The sequence below is a fragment of the Triticum urartu genome, chromosome 3A (genome assembly GCF_056163025.1).
Source record: "Triticum urartu cultivar PI428250 chromosome 3A, HENAU_Tu73, whole genome shotgun sequence".
In the NCBI taxonomy this organism is placed as follows: domain Eukaryota; kingdom Viridiplantae; phylum Streptophyta; class Magnoliopsida; order Poales; family Poaceae; genus Triticum; species Triticum urartu.
The window spans coordinates 710,649,314-710,667,100 of NC_141875.1; the positions used below are offsets into that span (position 1 = coordinate 710,649,314).

Below are 17,787 nucleotides of genomic sequence, written 5' to 3' on the forward strand. Positions count from 1 at the left end.
CAGCGTCATACTATCGATCATGGCAGTAGGCCACAACAATCGCTGCATCATTTGTGAGTCTAGTGCTTCTTCTATATATAGTTTTTCCCGGCTTGCTTCTTAACGAGAACATGATGGAATTTAGCTTTTATACACGTTAATATGGAGGAAAGAACAAATAATTATTTGCTGATAGAAAACGTTTATTACAATAGGTCGTCCGAACCGGAAAAAACAAATTGAAAAATTACATTTAGGTAAGAACAAGGAAGCTCTACCGAACTCAAGTACATTTAGGTAAAAATTATATGCATCTACTATAATAGTTTTCTACTTGCGCTTAACAACACCGACATAAGGAAGCTCTACCGAATTCAAGTAGATCTTGCCATTGCTTCTCTCCATAATCTCGGTGGGCCTCACCTTCTTTGGCCCTCTCATCTCCTCAACTATCTTCCCATCATTACCGACCCTGACTGCGAGACGATGACTATCACGACCAAAGGGCAACTCATTCTTCTCGCGGTGCAACGCCACCCAGTAGCCTCCTTTAGTGTCGGGCCTCACGTTATCTGGATAGCCGGGCAGGTCGGCAAAAGGCTCGGATGTGCCTGCGTTGACCCCTTTGATCCAGTGCCTCAGCAGCTTGCATGGTCCGGTAGATGCGACCACGAGATGGGTGCCGTCGGCGCTGAGCGCGACGCCGTTAGGGTACGTCATGCCCTCCTGGAGCACCGTGACATCCGATGTCCGTGGGTCGTAGCGCATGAGGCGGCCCGTCGAGTCCCCGGTGCGAGTCACCATCTCATGTTGTGACCTTTGATAGTTCATCGAGCTGTCGGTGAAGTAGACCTGACCCGTAACTTGATCGACGTCAACACCGTTGGTGAAGCGCAGAGGAAAACCGTCAACCTGGTTGACCAACACGGTGGCCTCCCCGCCGCCCGGCGCTACCCGCATCAGACCCTTGTACGCGTCGGCCACGTATAGGTCGCCCGATTTTTGGTTGAAGCGTAGGCCAAGCGGGCGGCCGCAGCGGCTCTCCCTGGCAGCCTCAGTCTCCGGGCTGAACTTGGACGGCGTGCAGGTCTTGCTATCATAGCCGGGTCCATATGCATAGGTAGTCCATCCTAGCTTTTCGCCATTCCACTTGAGGATCCGGCCGTCCGAGACGCCGCTGTAGGGGCCCTGGCCCTGGCCGTCGAAGGCGACGCTCTCCGGCCCTTTGACCGTCCCTCGCGGCAGTGGCAGCTGTTGGCTTCGTGAGGCATCGAAGCTTGTGGCGGCTAAGGCCCCGGGCATGAGAAGAAGCACGAGGATGACCAGCGTGACAGTGGTCTTGAGGAGGCGGCTCATGGAGCACCCCATGTCGTCGATCTGCTAGTTTCTCTCGCTGGCTCTTGGATCGATCTGGCCTACTTACGTGTTGTTGGTTAATTAGCGCTCCTCTGCTCTGGATGGCTTGGTTTGATGGAGAGATCCAAGCTGGAGACTGCCTCATTATATACTAGCGGTAGGCGGTAGCACTGATCGATCGAGGACTGGTGGTCCGAGTCGGCGCGTATGTGGTACGATAGAGGCCGAGTGGGTTTCGATCCTACATCGTACAACGTTTATGGAGGAAAACCGTTTCCGGATCCTGATGCTACGTAGTACGCGTACGCAGGTACGCACCAAAACGAGGAAGAGCACGCAACGGAACGGCCGAACGCACCCGTGAAATCGTGCTTGATCGTGAATCGTTTTCCTCACGCACGATTACAAAAAAAAAGGTTGGTCCCCTAAAAAAAAGTTGAAAACAGAAACGGCTGGCATGCACTCTTGTCCCGGCCTAGCTCTCAAACGTCCGGCACGCACGCCGTCGAGTTTCCCAGCCGGAATCCGGCAACATCTCCCTCTGAACCTAGGCGCCGTCCGTCCACGTGCACCGAGTCCTCGTCTCCGACGGGCATGCATGCATGTCCGCGGGGCGGCCGGCCGTCCGTCGAGCACCAGCCGCGCCGACAAGCTAAGCTAGCCCTCCATATTTCTTCCTCTTTCTTCACCGATTCCGGCAAATTCGGAAGTTTCAACATCCATGGTAGCCTCCGTCGCTTCTTCTTCGTCTTCTTCTTTCTTCCCTGATTCCAGCAAAAGTCCGTGTTTTGAATATGTACGTGCTCCATTCTTTCATTAACGAAGCTCCAGTGTCGCCCATATCCACCAGCCGAGTCCCCGGAGCTCCCAGACTTTCACTATTTTTCTTCTTGCCCAACAAACGTTTCTCGTCTTGCCCAACCAACGCCAACGTTTAGAGGAGAGGAGAGGAGAGGAGCACACCGTACACATCAGCTTTCCACACACCCAACCAAATCCTCGCACTCTACCGCACCTCCGCCATTGCCGGCCCCATCAACGTCTCCTCCTCTCAATCCAGTCACTGCCGCCGCCGATTTCATCATGTTGAATCGCTCATGTTCCTTTAATCTCTCGCCTTCCTCCTTGAAACAAGGCACACCATCAATTCTCTCGCAAAATGCATTAAACTGCCGTGGCTCTGCCCCATGCATGCATGCCGTCTCCTCCGCCATCACTCCCTTCCCTGTTCATGTCTCACGTAGATGGTCCTCCCAACCCGCTTTGATCCGTTGGCTGCAGCCTCCCCTCATGCGGGTCGGCCTCCCATCCGACGCCTCCCCGCGGTCTTACATGAAAACATACACTTCTTTTAGGTTCCTTGTACTTGCTATTCAGTGTTCCTACTCATTCTAGATTTTGCATGCTAAATGGGATTATCAGTTGTCTAGTTCTGTTGGAACATGAGGCGTTTCCTTAAAATGGGATGTTGACCAACACAAAAATGCTATTTAAGCACGTAGTAGCACTTGACATTCTGGTTTCATTCATCAATAAATTTCTGATTTGGGCATGTAATCGGTTGTTTAAATGGCTAGTACAATCATTCTTCCTTTGTTCCCAAATGTAAGTCTTTTTAGAGATTCCAACAAGGGACTACATACGGAGCAAAATGAATGAATCTGCACTCTAAAATATGTCTATATACATCCGTATGTTGTAGTCCATTTGAAATCTCTAAAAAGACTTATATTTAGCAATGGAGGGAGTAGTTTCCTGTAAAAACATGTGTATATGAACTTTTGGCATAGTACGTGTGTTATACACAGATCATAAGAGAGATACCTTACTCTGTGTTGACAAATGCTGCCCTTAATTGCTATTATCAACAAATATATAATGTATGAATTTAGATAATAAAACCAGTCTCTTATTTTGAACCATTTAATTGTAACGAGTGATGTTTTGTGTGTTTGATTAATCTCATTTTCAGTCAAGAGTTGTCTTTGTCTGTTTCCCCATTAACCATGTTGATCACATGTCGTCTTCATGTCAATGATACATAACAATCCTGAAGCAAATAATATATGGCCACTTGCATTATGCACAGATCAAAAGAGAGGTACCTTAACCTGTTTTAAATGGTGTTAACCTTAATTCATATGATCAACAAACAAATTTATATTCACATTTAGATGATAAATTCAGTCTCACCGGTTAGCAGTAGTGTAATTCATTTTCAGCCACTTAACTATAACAAGCGAAGTTGTGTGCATTTGATTCATGTCACTAGTCATTAACCAGTGCACCCTTACGGGTTAGCAATCTTGAGACATCATGCGTGTGTAATTAAAGCTTTACGCTTTTTTGTAGTTGAAGTTTTCGTTAGTTACAAGTATTTTATTTTGAAATATATTGTAAAGCATTGAACTATCTAAGTTCTTCACTGTAGGACATAAATAAAATTATAGTGGTTAAATTATTTTTATGGCATACAAAGTATGCATATGGTGTCAATGACTATTCTCTGTATTTTCAACATGTCAATGGCATGACAATCTATCTTAACCTGGTTAGTACTAACTTTGATGGAAATACTATTCAATTGCCAGCACTTTAGGATGGAACTACCTGGATAAATAAACTGATTAAACACAATTCAATTCCCAACTGTTTAAGATGATTTCAATTTAATTGTTGGAAGTTGTCGCTGGTAATTTTTTGTTGAAAACTTATGATGATATTTTGAAAGGACCAGATTTATTTGTTGAAATTTATGGCGGATATTTTTTTAAAATTTTTTATGATTTTGTGAAATTTTTGCCCACTTTATATCTGAAAGTTTGTTTGTTATTTTTCTGAAAGTTGTACAAACAGGTGGAAAGTTGGTTAAAGTCTTGAAGTTTGATATGACATTCCTGAATGTTAATCCAGGAAAATTTAAAATTACTGAAACTCTGGCAGTTTTTACTATGTAAGTTCATTTTTTTATGTTCACATGAATTAGAAAGTGCTTGTGTGGATTCTTGATCTAGGCTGTACTAGTTGCCGGTCAGAAAGTGACCGTGCGGCTTCTCATGAGCGGGTGACATCTCATATGATTAAGCCTCTCAAATAGTGCGTGCATATCCGATTAAGCCTCTCTTTTTTTTGTATGTGTGTATCAAGTCGTGTCCTTGACAAATTCCACTCTTTTCTTCCCAAAAAAGCCTTCTTTCTTCTTGGTCACTAAGTGACTGCATACCGAATATTATAAATTTCTTTTCTTATAACATCACGCAAATAGTACAATTCTCATGCTTGGAAAAATAAGTGCATTACCCAACTATTGAAATTTTAAACTTCTAAGGTTGCTAACCCTACATGTTGAGATAGAGCTTTGTCCCTTTGGTTAATTGAAACCTACAGGTCGAACTTAAAACCTACATTTATTTTATGAAATTGGGATCCTAATTAGATACCGAGGGGACACGATAATTAGATTGGTAATCAAAGCTTCGAATGAACAACGCGAGATTAATGTTGCAGAATCTGGTGTTCTTAAATATTTGAGTCTAGCTAGTACTGTGTGATTAGCACACAGTCCAGGGTGCACATTTAAAATAAACTAGATGACACCCCGCACGTTGCTGCGGGAATATATGCTAAAAACAAAAATAACTGAATGCTACTTCAAATAAATGTTCAGATAAGAAAACATTTTTGAGGAACCTATGTTCGGGAAAAGTATGAAGCATGAAGCACATGTAGTAATATGCCTTAAGACCATGCTTAGTAGTAGAACACCGTTATCACATGGCAATACAATTTTTTTTGCGGGGGCAATACAAAAAATTAGCCGGTATAACTATCATAATATAGTACACTTCACACTGAATAAAACATTCATTTACCCGAAAAATTATGCTCCGAAGTATCAACAAAGGGACATACTATATAACTTGGTTACAGTGATGACGCGAACTATAGTTGATTTGACACCTCCTAGTAAACCAAGAAGGGTTCAAATGTTACAGCTATATTGTAGGCAGTATGTATTGGCAAATTACGCTTGGTGTTTGCCAAAATTTCACTAGTTGTGAGTTATGACTTGTAAGTTTAGATAACAGCTCACCCACTAAAATCTTGATGTATGATTCTCATCATTCTCCTTGATCACCATATGTCTCTTAAATATAGAAACATGCTTTATCTTACTAGGAGACATGCAAGGTTCAAACAAACAACAAAAAGTGCGTGTGTTTTAAAAACTATCAGCAGGAATGCGGTAGCATAACAATCTCTTATTCTTGATTCCTATTTATTTTTCTGCGTTATCGGAGAAAAGGGAAGAAAATATGCATGGTAAAGATGAAGAATTATATCCTTGGGTGATCCTACATAAACAAAGTTTATAGTAACGTGAAGATACCAATAAATGACCAATCATTTTTTCATGATTCTTTATATGTAATTCTTTCTCGACCTTCATTCCGTTTGTACCCAATGAAGGCAAATCTACATGTAGAAGTGCATATTTCATAAGTACATATCATATACTCGTAATAACATGATGTAACTGAAAGGAAAAACTAATTAAGTTTTACATGCAAGCAAGTAAATAACTATAGTAACAGTAATGTGCTAGTGTGGCACGGCACAAAACAACAAAAATACATATATGTTCGCTTTCTCTGCTTCCTCGACCGTGGCTCCATGAAGAGCATGTAGCAGGCGGTACCATGAAGGCATACAGATCTGCAAAGAAAAATAATTGAAAATGCATGAAGTAGCAGATCCTACTCAAATAATATGGCAACCAAAGGATTTGGAGGTCAAGAAAAAAGAATGAAAGACCAGAGCTAGATCAAAAAATACACCAAGAAAAATCTTGAAGGATAAAAAATAGACTTGCCACCAGTAGTACTTACTCGGAGAAGGAATTAATTCTCCTTATGTATAATAAACAAGCTAATTGGGAGAGAGGAGGCGCACCAAATAGTTGAGTGAAAACAGGGCGAGAGAAGGAGCAATAAATAATTGAGGGAACTGAACATGCAAAAGAAGGGGAAAAAAGGCACCTTGTGGTTGCCTTTGCTGCAGCTTCAGCTATCGATCTGCAATGATGATCTGCCACTCATGTTGACCGACACGGTGGAAGATGCATGCTACGGCCTCGTCGGAAGAGCGCGTCCATTGGTCTGCACCGGCTTGCACACTGCCTGGCATCATTAGCGGTTTCTGTTGCGGTGGCGCCGTCGGCGAAGTTGATGACTCAGTGGGTATTCAACCGGCAGAGGCAGCGTCGGCGCGACACTGCCAGGTAAGTCAGCATACCTTAGCCACTCCCACTCTTGGCTCTCTGCAACCAACTAAATCCTCATCTCCTCGGGCAGGATCCGAGAGGCGTTGGAAGTGACCAAGCCATCCATGACATAGGTAGCTGATGGCTGATGCGAGAGATGCATGGATTCGTAATAGGAGACACATGTTGGAGAGGATGGGATCGATGCCCCTCCACTGTTGAAATTTAGCAGGGGCGAGGGGAAGTCATCCGAGAACCGGCGGAGTCGATGCTTCTGGCAGCAGAGTCGTGGACTCGTGATGGAGGTGGCCGGGGTTGGGTGCATCGATGGTGCGTGTAGCAGCGTTGTCCCGAGGTATCAGCATCTCATCTTGACGGAGGATCTGACCGCTGCGTTAATTCCTTATTATTTTCTGCCCAACAGTGATATAATTTGGAGTTAATTTTTGCATGAAAATTGATCAAACCAACGGAGGTTAATATTTGTGCAATTTAATTTAATTATGATGTTCTTTTCCTTTACTTATGATATTTCGAAACATGACAGCTTCCGGTTCTCGTGGCCTCGAGATCGAGCCACTTACTGGGAATAACTTCCAATCGTGGAAGGACTCGTTGCTTTTCCATCTCGGATGGCATGAGGTTCACCTCGCACTGAGGGAAAGTAAACCAGTGGAACCTGCAAAGGGTGCCACTAGGTATGCTGAGCTTAAGAAAGATTATGATACTAAAGTTGAGAAGTGGGAGAGGTCAAACAGAATGGCGCTCCTAATTATGAACTTCTCCATCTCGACTGAGATTAAAGGGGCTATTCCTGCCAATGAAAGTGCCGCCAAATATTTGAAATCGGTGGAAGAACAATTTAAGGGCTCCGAGAAATGGTATGAAGATGAGCTTTTGCACAAGCTGCTTGCAAAATATGACGGGCATGGAAATGTGAGGGAGCACATCTTAAGTATGAGCAATGCCGCGGCAAAGCTTAAAACCATGAAGTGTGACTTGAACGAAGAGCTTCTGGTGCTCCTAGTTTTTAGGTCACTACCCTCACAATTCAATCCATTCAAGATAAACTATAACTCTCTTGAAACCAAATGGAAACTATCTGAACTCATTGCACATTGCGTTCAGGAGGAAGAGAGAATGAAGAGTGAGCAGAAAGATCAAGCTCTCCATGTTAACTCTGCAAAGAGGAAGCATGAGAACCATGCTCATAACAATAATGTGCCCAACAAAAATCAGTATTCCAAAAAGAATCCTCCAAAGCCTAAGCAATGCAACGAGGCAAGTTGTTCATCTCCCGCACCTTCAGTGGCTACTTCAGTTAATCTTACAAATGCCGCTGGAGAAAGACTTTGCAATTTTTGCAAGCAGCCAAATCATTTCAAGGCGGACTGTCCAGGTTTTCTTAAGTGGCTGAATAAAAAGGGTAAGGATGAGATCACTCTTGTAGATGAATCTCTATATGTTGATTTTTCTGAATCTACATGGTGGATTGACTCAGGTGCGACTGTTCATGTCGCGAATTCTTTGTAGGGATTCCATATAAGCCATACCCTAAAGGGAACAACAAGACTTAATGTCGCGAATGGGAAGGAGGCTGAAGTTGAAGCCGTGGGCTCCCTCACCTTGAAGTTGCACACTGGTTTCCTACTTCAGCTCAAGGACGTTCTTTATGTGCCTACTTTGAGTAGGAATTTGATTTCAGTTTCATGTTTAGATGATTTTGGATTTCATTGTACCTTCGGGGAGAAACAATGTTTTTTAAAGTATTGTAATAAGGATGTTGGTCTCGCCGTCCGACGAGGCAAACTTTATATGTTAAATCTTTCCGGTTATCCTATGTGTGTAAATCTCTGCGAGATGAATATGAATGAACGCAATCATAAAAAGAATGGGAGAAGTATCAATCCTTCTTCTAAATTGTGGCATCGTCGCTTGGGCCACATTTCGAGGGGGAGAATGGAACGATTGATTAAAGAAGAAATACTTCATCCGCTAGATTTCTCCGATGCGGGAAATTGTATTGACTGTATTAAGGGAAAATATGTGAAAACAATTAAGAAAGGAGCAGTAAGAGCCACATCGGTCCTTGAACTTATTCATACTGACATATGCGGACCTTTTAACGTAAAGTCTATGGATGGTTTTGATTCCTTCTTTACCTTCACAGACGATTTCTCTCGCTATGGCTACATTTACCCCATACGTGATCGATCCGAAGCTTTGGACAAATTTAAGATTTATAAAGCCGAGGTTGAAAATCAACTCAACCTAAAGATCAAAGTAGTACGGTCTGATCGCGGGGGAGAATATTATGGCAGGCATGCTCCTTATGGGCAAATTCCAGCACCGTTCGCAAAATATCTTGCTGAAAATGGAATAATTGCCCAATATTCAATGCCTGGTGAACCTCAGCAAAATGGCGTAGCTGAGCGTCTCAATCGCACTCTTATGGATATGGTACGTAGCATGCTTAGTCATGCGAACTTACCAGTAAGCCTTTGGATGGAGGCATTGAAAACAGCTGCACACATCCTAAATCTTGCTCCAACTAAGTCAGCACCGAGCACACCTTACGAGATGTGGGTGGGAAAGAAACCGAGCTTGAATTACTTGCGAGTGTGGGGCTGCCCGGCTGAAGCTAAAGCATTCAATCCACATATTAAGAAATTGGACCCAAATACAGTCAGTTGTTTTTTCATTGGGTACCCTCATAGAGGAAAAGGATATCGCTTTTATTGCCCAGGTCATACCACCAAGTTTGTGGAAACCAGGCAAGCGGTGTTTTTTGAGGATAATGAAGTCATTGAGGTTAGGGCGATTGATCTTGAGGAGAAGCGGGTGTACGTTCCATCCCCGACTATCCAACAGAACTTTATCCCTATGCCTAATATGCATGAGACACCTACCGGTGATCCCGAACCTGAAGTGGATCCTCAATCTGATGAGGAGCCTCAGCATAATGAAGATCCTCAGCATGATGAGGATCCTCAGCCAAATGATGATCCTCAACCCAATGATAATCGTCAACCTTCTCGGGCAAGAGAAAATGCACATACTAATGAGCCTATGAGAAGATCACAACGGGAAAAGAAAAAGGCCATCTCTAGCGATTATGTCACTTTCATGTGTGAGGATGAAAATGACATAAGGAAGGCACAAGATCCGACCTCATATAAATAAGCCACTAAAAGTGAAGACTCGTCCAAATGGTTGGTAGCCATGGAAGACGAATTGAAATCTATGAGCTCGAATGATGTTTGGTACTTAGTAGAAGTTCCTGATGGAGCCAAAAGGGTAGACTGCAAGTGGGTCTACAAAACCAAATATGATTCCAAAGGGAACATCGAAAGGTTCAAAGCGAGACTTGTAGCAAAAGTTTTTACACAGAGAGAAGGAATCGATTATAAGGAGACCTTCTCGCCTGTGTCATCCAAAGATTCTTTCAGAATTGTCATGGCACTTGTAGCTCATTATGATTTGGAGCTGCATCAAATGGATGTCAAGACGGCATTTCTGAATGGTGACTTAAAAGAAGAAGTTTACATGACTCAACCTGAAGGTTTTGTCGTGGAAGGAAAAGAACACATGGCATGTCGTTTAAAGAAATCCATATATGGCTTGAGGCAAGCTTCAAGGCAGTGGTACCTCAAGTTCGACGAGATTATTAGAACTTTTGGTTTTAAAGAGAATGAAGTGGACAACTACATATATGTTAAATTTAAAGGCAGTAGGTTCACATTTTTAGTCCTATATGTGGATGATATTCTATTGGCTTGCAGCGATAAAGATATGTTGCATGAGACCAAGAGATTTCTGTCCTCAAAATTTGACATGAAGGATCTCGGTGAAGCCTCGTATGTCCTTGGCATCGAGATTCATCGAGATAGGTCCAAAGGAATATTAGGACTATCGCAAAAGGCATACTTTGAGAGAGTACTAAAGAAATTCAATATGCATAAGTGCTCTTCCTCACCTGCCCCCATAGTTAAGGGCGATAAGTTTGGGACTTTCCAATGTCCGAGGAACCAAAATGAAACTGATTAGATGAAGTCGGTTCCTTATGCTTCGGCTGTCAGAAGCATCATGTATGCTCAAGTATGTACACGCCCTGACTTAGCTTTTGTAACCGGGATGCTTGGCAGATTTCAATCTAATCCAGGATCGGACCACTGGAAGGCCGCAAAGAAAGTCTTGCGTTATATGCAAGGTACTAAAAATTTCATTCTTACATATAGAAAGTACGATAACCTGGAAGTTATTGGTTATTCAGACTCTGATATTGCCTGGTGTGTGGATAGTATGAAATCCACGTCAGGTTATATATTCACACTCGCTGGAGGAGCCATATCGTGGAAAAGCTCCAAGCAAAAGATAGTTGCCTCATCTATGATGATGGCGGAATATCTAGCATGTTTTGAGGCCACCGGGCAGGCTGTATTCCTAAAGAATTTCATTCCCGGACTTAAAGTGGTTGACAGCATTTCCAAACCACTGACATTGTACTGCGATAATGAACCCGTAGTTTTCTATGCGAATAACAACAAGTCAAGTGCTGCTGCCAGGCACATTGACCTAAAGTACCATGTTTTTCAATATAGAATCCAGGATCAAACTATTAATGTTAAGCATATCAGTACGACACATATGCTTGCGGATCCGCTTACTAAAGGCTTATCACCCAATATACTTCATGAGCATGTAGCCGGCATGGGATTATTGGAAGCCTCTTGATTCTGGAATTATGGGACCCGCTAATATAAACCACTCCCAATAAGAAAAATGTTTCCTTTTCGAAATAGGATGTGTGCTATGAATATTGAGGTTCAATGGCTTTTCATCGGCTGTTGTAACACCTTACTCTGGTATATTATTCCTATGGAGAATGGACAAAAGTCATTGAGCCTAACGATCAAGGGGGAGAATGTTGGTATTGATCTAGAGGCCCAATGGGCCAAAACGAAAATAAAAGACCAGAAATAAAGTTACATTAAAGAGAGAAACAGGGAGGCCACGAACCAACGTTCGTACCCCTCGATCTCAAGTTACGCGCCCTGATCGGGGGCACCCTAACCAACTATGGTTTTGGTCCCCTGTCGCCAGCGCACATAAAAAGATGGGGGAGCAGCCGGCACCTACGCTAGACTAGTTCTCGTACGGTTTACTCCTGCTCCCCACATCCCTAAACCCTAACCGATCTGGGGGAGCGCTGCACGACGGGAAGATCATCTCCAAGCTCTGCCCCTGTTCCAGAGCAGTGCCGGTGGCGCCCGGAGGGACGCCGCTACCTGCAGCGAGCATCTTCACCGAGCCTGCATCAAGCCTGCATCGAGCAGGCACGGGACTTCGCACCGTCGACACCAATGGCTGCTTCCATTGGTGGTAAGAACCTAATCCATCTCTCTGATCTGTGCTATTAGGTGATCTAATGCGTGGCTTACGATCTGTTAAGTAGATCCTACGGGATTATAAATCTAACAAGTAGCACTCGTTGAAGTTGATCAAGATGCCAGCAAGCCAGCACCAGTAAAGTTTGATGGATGCTTGGGCCCTTCGTTGGCCGACGAGGTGACCAACTATCGATCATGGCAGAAGGCCATAACAATCGCTGGATCATTTGTGATTCTAGTGCTTCTTCCATACATAGTTTTTTTCGGCTTGCCTCTTACCAAGAACATGATGGAATTTAGCATTTATACATGTTAAAATGGAGGAAAAAACAAATGATTCGCTGGTAGAAAATGTGGATTACAATAGGTTGTCCGAATCAGAAAAAAACAAATTGAAATATTACATTTAGTGGTATAAGAACAAGAAACAAAAAGACATTCTATACATCTACTGTTCTCTACTTGCGCTTAACAACACCGACATAAGGTGAGGTTGGATTAAGGTGTTGGCGGCGCTCATCGGTGTCAAGTGTTATTAAACCTGGTCATTGTTTTTAGAAATAGCAACTGGCCTTTCAATTAGATACACACAGGAATTAATTTTGAAGCCATGCTGTGGCACCAAAAACATCTACATTTCTACAGTTCGGCCTCAACAAGAATTGCTGGCGGAAGGACGTCAACATTTTTCACCTCATTTGAAAGAGCCTCAGTTTCTCCTAGTCGCTGAACCTAGCTAGCCGGACAGCAGCGTCATACTATCGATCATGGCAGTAGGCCACAACAATCGCTGCATCATTTGTGAGTCTAGTGCTTCTTCTATATATAGTTTTTCCCGGCTTGCTTCTTAACGAGAACATGATGGAATTTAGCTTTTATACACGTTAATATGGAGGAAAGAACAAATAATTATTTGCTGATAGAAAACGTTTATTACAATAGGTCGTCCGAACCGGAAAAAACAAATTGAAAAATTACATTTAGGTAAGAACAAGAAATAAAAAGCCATGATATGCATCTACTATAATAGTTTTCTACTTGCGCTTAACAACACCGACATAAGGAAGCTCTACCGAACCCAAGTAGATCTTGCCATTGCTTCTCTCCATAATCTCGGTGGGCCTCACCTTCTTTGGCCCTCTCATCTCCTCAACTATCTTCCCATCATTACCGACCCTGACTGCGAGACGATGACTATCACGACCAAAGGGCAACTCATTCTTCTCGCGGTGCAACGCCACCCAGTAGCCTCCTTTAGTGTCGGGCCTCACGTTATCTGGATAGCCGGGCAGGTCGGCAAAAGGCTCGGATGTGCCTGCGTTGACCCCTTTGATCCAGTGCCTCAGCAGCTTGCATGGTCCGGTAGATGCGACCACGAGATGGGTGCCGTCGGCGCTGAGCGCGACGCCGTTAGGGTACGTCATGCCCTCCTGGAGCACCGTGACATCCGATGTCCGTGGGTCGTAGCGCATGAGGCGGCCCGTCGAGTCCCCGGTGCGAGTCACCATCTCATGTTGTGACCTTTGATAGTTCATCGAGCTGTCGGTGAAGTAGACCTGACCCGTAACTTGATCGACGTCAACACCGTTGGTGAAGCGCAGAGGAAAACCGTCAACCTGGTTGACCAACACGGTGGCCTCCCCGCCGCCCGGCGCTACCCGCATCAGACCCTTGTACGCGTCGGCCACGTATAGGTCGCCCGATTTTTGGTTGAAGCGTAGGCCAAGCGGGCGGCCGCAGCGGCTCTCCCCGGCAGCCTCAGTCTCCGGGCTGAACTTGGACGGCGTGCAGGTCTTGCTATCATAGCCGGGTCCATATGCATAGGTAGTCCATCCTAGCTTTTCGCCATTCCACTTGAGGATCCGGCCGTCCGAGACGCCGCTGTAGGGGCCCTGGCCCTGGCCGTCGAAGGCGACGCTCTCCGGCCCTTTGACCGTCCCTCGCGGCAGTGGCAGCTGTTGGCTTCGTGAGGCATCGAAGCTTGTGGCGGCTAAGGCCCCGGGCATGAGAAGAAGCACGAGGATGACCAGCGTGACAGTGGTCTTGAGGAGGCGGCTCATGGAGCACCCCATGTCGTCGATCTGCTAGTTTCTCTCGCTGGCTCTTGGATCGATCTGGCCTACTTACGTGTTGTTGGTTAATTAGCGCTCCTCTGCTCTGGATGGCTTGGTTTGATGGAGAGATCCAAGCTGGAGACTGCCTCATTATATACTAGCGGTAGGCGGTAGCACTGATCGATCGAGGACTGGTGGTCCGAGTCGGCGCGTATGTGGTACGATAGAGGCCGAGTGGGTTTCGATCCTACATCGTACAACGTTTATGGAGGAAAACCGTTTCCGGATCCTGATGCTACGTAGTACGCGTACGCAGGTACGCACCAAAACGAGGAAGAGCACGCAACGGAACGGCCGAACGCACCCGTGAAATCGTGCTTGATCGTGAATCGTTTTCCTCACGCACGATTACAAAAAAAAAGGTTGGTCCCCTAAAAAAAAGTTGAAAACAGAAACGGCTGGCATGCACTCTTGTCCCGGCCTAGCTCTCAAACGTCCGGCACGCACGCCGTCGAGTTTCCCAGCCGGAATCCGGCAACATCTCCCTCTGAACCTAGGCGCCGTCCGTCCACGTGCACCGAGTCCTCGTCTCCGACGGGCATGCATGCATGTCCGCGGGGCGGCCGGCCGTCCGTCGAGCACCAGCCGCGCCGACAAGCTAAGCTAGCCCTCCATATTTCTTCCTCTTTCTTCACCGATTCCGGCAAATTCGGAAGTTTCAACATCCATGGTAGCCTCCGTCGCTTCTTCTTCGTCTTCTTCTTTCTTCCCTGATTCCAGCAAAAGTCCGTGTTTTGAATATGTACGTGCTCCATTCTTTCATTAACGAAGCTCCAGTGTCGCCCATATCCACCAGCCGAGTCCCCGGAGCTCCCAGACTTTCACTATTTTTCTTCTTGCCCAACAAACGTTTCTCGTCTTGCCCAACCAACGCCAACGTTTAGAGGAGAGGAGAGGAGAGGAGCACACCGTACACATCAGCTTTCCACACACCCAACCAAATCCTCGCACTCTACCGCACCTCCGCCATTGCCGGCCCCATCAACGTCTCCTCCTCTCAATCCAGTCACTGCCGCCGCCGATTTCATCATGTTGAATCGCTCATGTTCCTTTAATCTCTCGCCTTCCTCCTTGAAACAAGGCACACCATCAATTCTCTCGCAAAATGCATTAAACTGCCGTGGCTCTGCCCCATGCATGCATGCCGTCTCCTCCGCCATCACTCCCTTCCCTGTTCATGTCTCACGTAGATGGTCCTCCCAACCCGCTTTGATCCGTTGGCTGCAGCCTCCCCTCATGCGGGTCGGCCTCCCATCCGACGCCTCCCCGCGGTCTTACATGAAAACATACACTTCTTTTAGGTTCCTTGTACTTGCTATTCAGTGTTCCTACTCATTCTAGATTTTGCATGCTAAATGGGATTATCAGTTGTCTAGTTCTGTTGGAACATGAGGCGTTTCCTTAAAATGGGATGTTGACCAACACAAAAATGCTATTTAAGCACGTAGTAGCACTTGACATTCTGGTTTCATTCATCAATAAATTTCTGATTTGGGCATGTAATCGGTTGTTTAAATGGCTAGTACAATCATTCTTCCTTTGTTCCCAAATGTAAGTCTTTTTAGAGATTCCAACAAGGGACTACATACGGAGCAAAATGAATGAATCTGCACTCTAAAATATGTCTATATACATCCGTATGTTGTAGTCCATTTGAAATCTCTAAAAAGACTTATATTTAGCAATGGAGGGAGTAGTTTCCTGTAAAAACATGTGTATATGAACTTTTGGCATAGTACGTGTGTTATACACAGATCATAAGAGAGATACCTTAGTCTGTGTTGACAGATGCTGCCCTTAATTGCTATTATCAACAAATATATAATGTATGAATTTAGATAATAAAACCAGTCTCTTATTTTGAACCATTTAATTGTAACGAGTGATGTTTTGTGTGTTTGATTAATCTCATTTTCAGTCAAGAGTTGTCTTTGTCTGTTTCCCCATTAACCATGTTGATCACATGTCGTCTTCATGTCAATGATACATAACAATCCTGAAGCAAATAATATATGGCCACTTGCGTTATGCACAGATCAAAAGAGAGGTACCTTAACCTGTTTTAAATGGTGTTAACCTTAATTCATATGATCAACAAACAAATTTATATTCACATTTAGATGATAAATTCAGTCTCACCGGTTAGCAGTGGTGTAATTCATTTTCAGCCACTTAACTATAACAAGCGAAGTTGTGTGCATTTGATTCATGTCACTAGTCATTAACCAGTGCACCCTTACGGGTTAGCAATCTTGAGACATCATGCGTGTGTAATTAAAGCTTTACGCTTTTTTGTAGTTGATGTTTTCGGTAGTTACAAGTATTTTATTTTGAAGTATATTGTAAAGCGTTGAACTATCTAAGTTCTTCACTGTAGGACATAAATAAAATTATAGTGGTTAAATTATTTTTATGGCATACAAAGTATGCATATGGTGTCAATGACTATTCTCTGTATTTTCAACATGTCAATGGCATGACAATCTATCTTAACCTGGTTAGTACTAACTTTGATGGAAATACTATTCAATTGCCAGCACTTTAGGATGGAACTACCTGGATAAATAAACTGATTAAACACAATTCAATTCCCAACTGTTTAAGATGATTTCAATTTGATTGTTGGAAGTTGTCACTGGTAATTTTTTGTTGAAAACTTATGATGATATTTTGAAAGGACCAGATTTATTTGTTGAAATTTATGGCGGATATTTTTTTTAATTTTTTATGATTTTGTGAAATTTTTGCCCACTTTATATCTGAAAGTTTGTTTGTTATTTTTCTGAAAGTTGTACAAATAGGTGGAAAGTTGGTTAAAGTCTTGAAGTTTGATATGACATTCCTGAATGTTAATCCAGGAAAATTTAAAATTACTGAAACTCTGGCAGTTTTTACTATGAAAGTTCATTTTTTTTAAGTTCACATGAATTAGAAAGTGCTTGTGTGGATTCTTGATCTAGGCTGTACTAGTTGCCGGTCAGAAAGTGACCGTGCGGCTTCTCATGAGCGGGTGACATCTCATATGATTAAGCCTCTCAAATAGTGCGTGCATATCCGATTTAAGCCTCTTTTTTTTTGTATGTGTGTATCAAGTCGTGTCCTTGACAAATTCCACTCTTTTCTTCCCAAAAAAGCCTTCTTTCTTCTTGGTCACTAAGTAGTTGTGAGTTATGACTTGTAAGTTTAGATAACAGCTCACCCACTAAAATCTTAATGTATGATTCTCATCATTCTCCTTGATCACCATATGTCTCTTAAATATAGAAACATGCTTTATCTTACTAGGAGACATGCAAGGTTCAAACAAACAACAAAAAGTGTGTGTGTTTTAAAAACTATCAGCAGGAATGCGGTAGCATAACAATCTCTTATTCTTGATTCCTATTTATTTTTCTGCGTTATCGGAGAAAAGGGAAGAAAATATGCATGGTAAAGATGAAGAATTATTTCCTTGGGTGATCCTACATAAACAAAGTTTATAGTAACGTGAAGATACCAATAAATGACCAATCATTTTTTCATGATTCTTTATATGTAATTCTTTCTCGACCTTCATTCCGTTTGTACCCAATGAAGGCAAATCTACATGTAGAAGTGCGTATTTCATAAGTACATATCATATACTCATAATAACATGATGTAACTGAAAGGAAAAACTAATTAAGTTTTACATGCAAGCAAGTAA

At 43.5% G+C, this 17,787-nt stretch overlaps 3 pseudogenes; 1 reads left to right on the forward strand and 2 right to left on the reverse strand.

Annotated features, from left to right (window-relative positions):
* Positions 1-309: 309 nt before the first annotated feature.
* On the reverse strand, positions 310-1,347 carry LOC147981975 (protein STRICTOSIDINE SYNTHASE-LIKE 10 pseudogene; annotated as a pseudogene).
* A 5,791-nt stretch (positions 1,348-7,138) lies between these two features.
* Positions 7,139-8,015, forward strand: LOC147981976 (uncharacterized; annotated as a pseudogene).
* A 5,007-nt stretch (positions 8,016-13,022) lies between these two features.
* Positions 13,023-14,060, reverse strand: LOC125549365 (protein STRICTOSIDINE SYNTHASE-LIKE 10 pseudogene; annotated as a pseudogene).
* Positions 14,061-17,787: the final 3,727 nt, after the last annotated feature.